Genomic DNA, 6123 nt, shown 5'->3' with positions numbered 1-6123 from the left:
TGGCAATGACCTTGAGCTGTAGGATATAAACAACTCCCACAAGCTTAGGATTCCAATAATGGAACACTAGGCAAAAATGGGTTTTAACGAGGACCCAAACAGCTTTTGATTATGTGGGCTTTTTTTGCCTGTGTAGGTACCTGTGTGTAGTGTCTGGCTCAGAGGTGAAGCTGGACTCCCCCATCTGCTCTGTATCCAGCTTACTGTGTGTCACACACCTCACCACACAGCCTCTAGAAAGTACACCATGTACTTGGGCAAGAATGAGTGAAAAAGACAATGTGTTGATAGTGGTATGAAAATAGCTTCTGTCTCACTGCAGATCATACGCGGGGGTCGTCAGACATGGTCTGAGACCTGCTGGGAAGAACAGCAGCCTGGCCCTGCTACCCCCTGGCTTCTGCTCACAGCACTGACCCCAGCTAATCCAAGAACATGTCACCTATAATGAGAATATTGAAGAAAAATCAACCATCTTTCAGATGTGTCTATATCATGGTACGGTTCATGGGTAAGGTAAGCTGAACACAACATAAAAAAGAAAACTTACAAACCCTGCCTTCATCTCATTAAAGATGACTCCTTTAAAGACCAAGGGCATCTGGGGGTCGCTGGAATTCTCATGTTCCAGCCGCCATCCTTCCTGCCTGAGGACAAATAATTATAAGCTGACAGTAACTCAAATACTAAAGTCTGTATCAACTAGTTAATCACTCATGACATACCAGAAATCCAGCTCACGTAAACCTGGGAAAAAGGTGGCATCCAAATACACTGAGAGGAGATTCTGAAAGTCCTTGGGTTTTTGTGTGGAAAATGGATCCAGAGTATAATCACTAGCTGGGTACAAAGGAAAAGTGAAATTGTAAAATTTAACAGATTTCTACTAAAATTATTGAATCTCAAGCCTCATTTCCCCTTTGTCCTAGGATAGTAAGTTGTAGCTATTCTTGAGATGGGGCAGTGGCTCCATGCTCTGGCCCCCAACCTCAGCAGCTGTCCCAGCTCATCACCCTGAGTGCCGGCTTTCCCATCCCATCTCAGGATCTGCACTGGACGGGCACCAGGGCTTTCTTCAGCGAACATCTAAACTCTCTCAAGTGTCTCCAGAGACTTTCACACGTCTACAAAGATGACCTCATTCTGTAAGAGCATGGATTTAACTTGCTCTTCCATGTCACTCCTTCACAGAGTGCACTGTTCATCGTCACCCTATTCACTAGCGTCAGTCTTACTAAAAGTCAAACATCAATGTTAGTGGTAACTCTGGAGGCCTGGCATTGTAGTGATATCCCCAAGAGAAAACTGTTTTGAACCTTTCTGGGAAAAGTTCACGTACCTTTTATTCAAATGCTGGTTTTTATAATCTCGCTACCATGTGGCTTTCCTGAAGAATGAAATTTCTAACGTCCTTCAAGTAGAGAGAGGTAAAAATTTTTCTAGAACATTAATTGCCCACTCCTGTCATCTCTTCTCAGAAACTAACTGAATTCCAGTGGGTGCGCCTGGCAAACGCAAACGCGGTTTTCCATTCAGGATGCTGGTCTTACCTGTGAAGGCGTTCATGAACGTGGAGAGGGACCGGTTCAACATTTTGAAGAAAGGGTCTCTGCACGGATATTTCCGAGACCCACAAAGGATGGTATGCTCAAGAATGTGAGGAACACCGGTACTGTCCATGGGAGTGGTGCCGAACTGCACGCTAGGGAAGAAGGAATGGCACGCCAGGGAAGGGGGAGGAATAAGGAACAGAAGGCCAGGGACGGGGAGGAACAGAACGCTAGGGAAGGAGAATGACTAGAATACAAAACGTTCATCTTAGTGCTGCGGACACAGTTCCCAGATGCATTATCACCTCAGGCTACTAGAAATTATCATTCTGACACCACAATTCTCCAACACAGGGTCTCCCAACTCTAATGTAAATCATTGATTCCGACTATAACATTGTATTTTGATGAGATTGTAAGTCCGTGTAAGCTTTTCCTTATTTTTCAAGATGCTCTGTCAATAAAAATACTAGTGAGATGATATTTAAACCACGTAACATACAGTCAGTGATTTAAACCAAGCTTGTCTAACCCACAGCCTGCAGTCCGCATGCTCAGGATGGCTTGGAATGCATCCCAACACAATCCCTACACTTTCTTAAAACATTGAGGTCCTCTATTTATTTTTTTTTAGCTCATCAACTGTCCTTAGTGTTAGTGTATTTAGTGTGTGGCCTAAGACAGTTGTGGCACAGGGAAGCCAAAAGATTGGACATCCTTGATTTAAATAAAACATTCAAGACCATGTTCTTACAATGCACGATGTACCTGAACAGATTATTCGTGTCTTCTCTGGCCAGGTGTAAATACCTGGCTCCTCTGTCATCGTGGCTGAGCTTCATGGCCGTCAGGAACAACTCGGGAACACATGTCACCTGAGTTAACTGGAAAAACACGAGCAGTTAAACGTAGACAAAATAGCCTGTGAAATGGTGATCTTCGACACACTGAGAAAACTGGCTTTTCTGCCTGAAATTAGATGGTGCCGGGAAGCCAGTATTTCAGAGCTGGAGAGAATAGAACCATCCTGTCCAAGTCCCTTATCCTACAAACAAGGAAAGTAAGACCTAAAAAAGGCAGATGAGAATGTGTGTGTATATATGTGTATTTTTGAGTGCTTATTACTGGCTAGGTATTTTCCATTTTTTTATTTTTTAAATTTTTTATTCTTTTTTGGCTAGGCATTTTCTAATCATGTCACATAGAATCCTGTGACGGAGGTATTCTCATCCTCATTTACAGATGAAAAAACTGAGGCTCAGGGTGATGAAGCAAGCTGCCCGAATCAGAGCCAGGATTCGCCCTGGTGTCTGCCCTTCCCACGGTACTGTGCTGCACCTAAGTCCTAAGTAACACAGCACCCTTTCCAACACCTGCTGAGTGCCTCCTGATTTTGTGTACTGCACCTCAGTAACACAGCACCCCTTCCAACATCGGCTGTGTGCCTCCTGTTTCTGTGCATAGAATCTCCTGTAGTGCGAAGCACGGGCCTGCAGGACGGGCAATGCTGGAGTGGGCTAGCCGGCGACAGCGGGGAGACGGTCCAGGATCAGTCTTTGCTTCTCCTAGTTTGGGATGGATTCTCGGTGATAGCTGTAAGCACAAAGCTGGGGCTTCCAGAACAGCTGGAGGGGCTGGGAGGATAGAAATGCCCCCCAAAAAGATGAAAGACTCCCCACTCCTGGGGCAGGGTGGAAGATCTTCTCCTACCTTAGGCAAGCCTCCTGGTAAGTGTCCATACTCTTTGGTATGAAAGAAACTGTCTTCTCTTCCAGTCATGCCAGCTGGCCCTCTCCCTCAATCACATACCACGTCCCTGTGATCACCACGCCACTTGCCACTCCCTCCGTCCAGGTGCCATGAGTCACCTGGCCAAGCGCACACAGCAAGTCACTGGCAGAGGTGAGACCTCGGGTCTCCTCAGCCCAATCTAGGGAGCCTGCCATCCAACAGTCATGCATAAGCGGCCCGCTACGACCTGCATCATCTACCGCTGTTAAATTACTTGTTTCCAAGCTTACCGTACTTTGTATCAGATGATCAATGCATTTAAAATCAGCAGATACAGTGAGATGTCTGCTTTCTAATAATATATAGCTTTAATAATAATAGCACTCATGGTAGCTATTTCTCAAACAAGAAACATGACTTATCATAAGTTTCTATGGCTGGACACAGTGGCTCACACCTTTAATCCCAGCACTTTGGAAGGCCAAGGTGATATGGTTTGGCCTCGTCCCCACCCAAATCTCATCTTGAATTGTAGTTCCCATAATCCCCACATGTTGTGGGAGGGACCTGGTAGGAGGTAATTGCATCATGAGGGCGGTTCCCCCGTGTTATTCTCATGACAGTGAGTATGTTCTCACGAGATCTGATGGTTTTATTTATTTTTTTTTTTTTTATTTTTTTTTTTTTTGAGACAGAGTCTCGCTGTGTCGCCCGGGCTGGAGTGCAGTGGCCGGATCTCAGCTCACTGCAAGCTCCGCCTCCCGGGTTCACGCCATTCTCCTGCCTCAGCCTCCCGAGTAGCTGGGACTACAGGCGCCCACCACCGCGCCCGGCTAATTTTTTGTATTTTTTAGTAGAGACGGGGTTTCACCGTGTTAACCAGGATGGTCTCGATCTCCTGACCTCGTGATCCGCCCGTCTCGGCCTCCCAAAGTGCTGGGATTACAGGCTTGAGCCACCGCGCCCGGCCGATCTGATGGTTTTATAAGGGGCTTCCCCCTTCACTTGTCATTCTCTTCCATACCACCCTGTGAAGAGGTGCCTTCCACCATGATTGTAAGTTTCCTGAGGCTTCCCCAGCCATGCAGAACTGTGAGTCAATTAAACTTCCTTACTTTTTGGCTCCTTCATTATAAATTACCCAGTCTTAGGTATTTCTTCATAGCAGTGTGAGATTAGACTAATACACAAGACAAGAGGATTGCTTGAACTCAGGAGTTTGAGACCAGCCTAGACAACAAAGTTTCCACCTACACCTACCCCTACACACACACACACAAAATGAGCCAGGCGTGGTGGCACCTTGTCCCAGTTGCTTGGGAGACTGAGGTGAGAGGATCGCTTGAGCCCAGGAGTTCGAGGCCGTAGTGAGCCAAGATCACACCACCGCACTCCAGCCTGGGTGACAGGGTGAGTCCCAGTCTGAAAAATAAGTACATTTCAGTAAAATTTGAAAAATAAAGGAGAAGAATCTACCACTCTGGGTGAGGCCCTTATTAATACTAGCCAGTACTATAAACTCAGGTGTCTGTCTGCCCGACCTTTGCAGGATTTCACAAATGCACTAAGTCTGTTGTCAGGACTCCCATGCCTGGACCTTGCCTGGAACCCCCTAGTCACTTGTCTGGCTCCCTTTCTAGAGCCCTGCCCAGAGGCAGCTGCTTTCTCACACCACCCTCTCCAGCTCTTCCCTCTCCCCCCAGCAGCAGCAGCTCCCACTCCTCCTCCGGCCCTTGTCCTTGGCCCTCCGCATGGCATCCACCATGTGCCTCCAGTCACAGCCGCATCAGTCTTTCTAGACAGTAAGCTGTTTGTCTTTTACATTTGCTGCAACATCAAGCATAGCACAGAGCCAACAGCTGGCCAAATATGTGAAGGGTTGTCATTTTTAGTTACTATGCTAAAAAAAAAAAAAATTGGAAAAGGTTTAAGCAAATAACAAAACAAAAAACAAATGAATCCATTTTAATATAAACCCAAGTAAGTATAGGTCCACAATTTCTTCTTTATAATTTTGAAACCCAAATGGCTCAGAAAACTGAAAGATTCTGCAGAAGTTTAGAGCAAACTATTTGATGGCAAAACCTGACTGAACAGATCAGGGCACTGAGTCTTCGTGCTCATACTCAGCGAATCATCAGGTTTGGCCGCAGAAACCTTAGTGTGTCTAGGGTTTCTAGAAGGGAGTGCTATGTTGGGCAGGGCTGTGCAAGTGATGGGAGGAGCTTAGTGAGGGGTGGCTCTTTGCAGGTGAGGAGTGGAGCCTAGTAGGTGGGGATGCAGGTGAGCTGGGCCTTGGGGACGGGGCTTGCAGGAGATGGGGTGGAGCCAGTGGGGCGGGGCTGCAGGCAAGCTGGGTCTTGGGGGCGGGGCTTGCATGCGAGAGGCGGGGCCTTGTGGGGGCAGGGCTGGCAGAAGAGGGTGGGGCTTGGTGATGGACCGGGCTGTTCAGCTGAGGGTAGTGGCCTCGTCGGGGGCTGCTGGAAGCTGGCCTGGTGAACCTTGGTAATCCTCTCTGGCCTTGGTCCTCTGGCTCAGGCTGTGCCCAGCAGGGAGGCCGGCCCGATCGAGCTGCGGTCTCCACCCTGAGAGCGAGGGCTCCTTCCCCCAGCGCGGGTTAAAGTACCGTGTGTCCACCTGTGCAGTGGCTGGTCCCCATGTGACCTGGAGGGCAGAATCCCTGGGTCCTGCCGCTGGTCCGGGGCGTCTGCTTCCCCTTCCTGCAGTTCCTGGGAGCGTCTGTGTGTCCAGGGGGCTCTGATCCCTGCCTCAGGACGACGGGTGAGGGGTCAAGATCGCCCGCTGTGGAGCTGGCCTGGATCTTGCTTCTGTGGATCCTCGC

At 48.3% G+C, this 6123-nt stretch overlaps 1 pseudogene; it reads right to left on the bottom strand.

The window, feature by feature from the left end:
• Positions 1-233: 233 nt before the first annotated feature.
• Positions 234-3329, bottom strand: LOC144330564 (presequence protease, mitochondrial-like; annotated as a pseudogene).
• Positions 3330-6123: the final 2794 nt, after the last annotated feature.

This window comes from Macaca mulatta, chromosome 8, assembly GCF_049350105.2.
Source record: "Macaca mulatta isolate MMU2019108-1 chromosome 8, T2T-MMU8v2.0, whole genome shotgun sequence".
In the NCBI taxonomy this organism is placed as follows: Eukaryota; Metazoa; Chordata; class Mammalia; order Primates; family Cercopithecidae; genus Macaca; species Macaca mulatta.
This window is presented reverse-complemented; position numbering and strand designations above follow the sequence as displayed.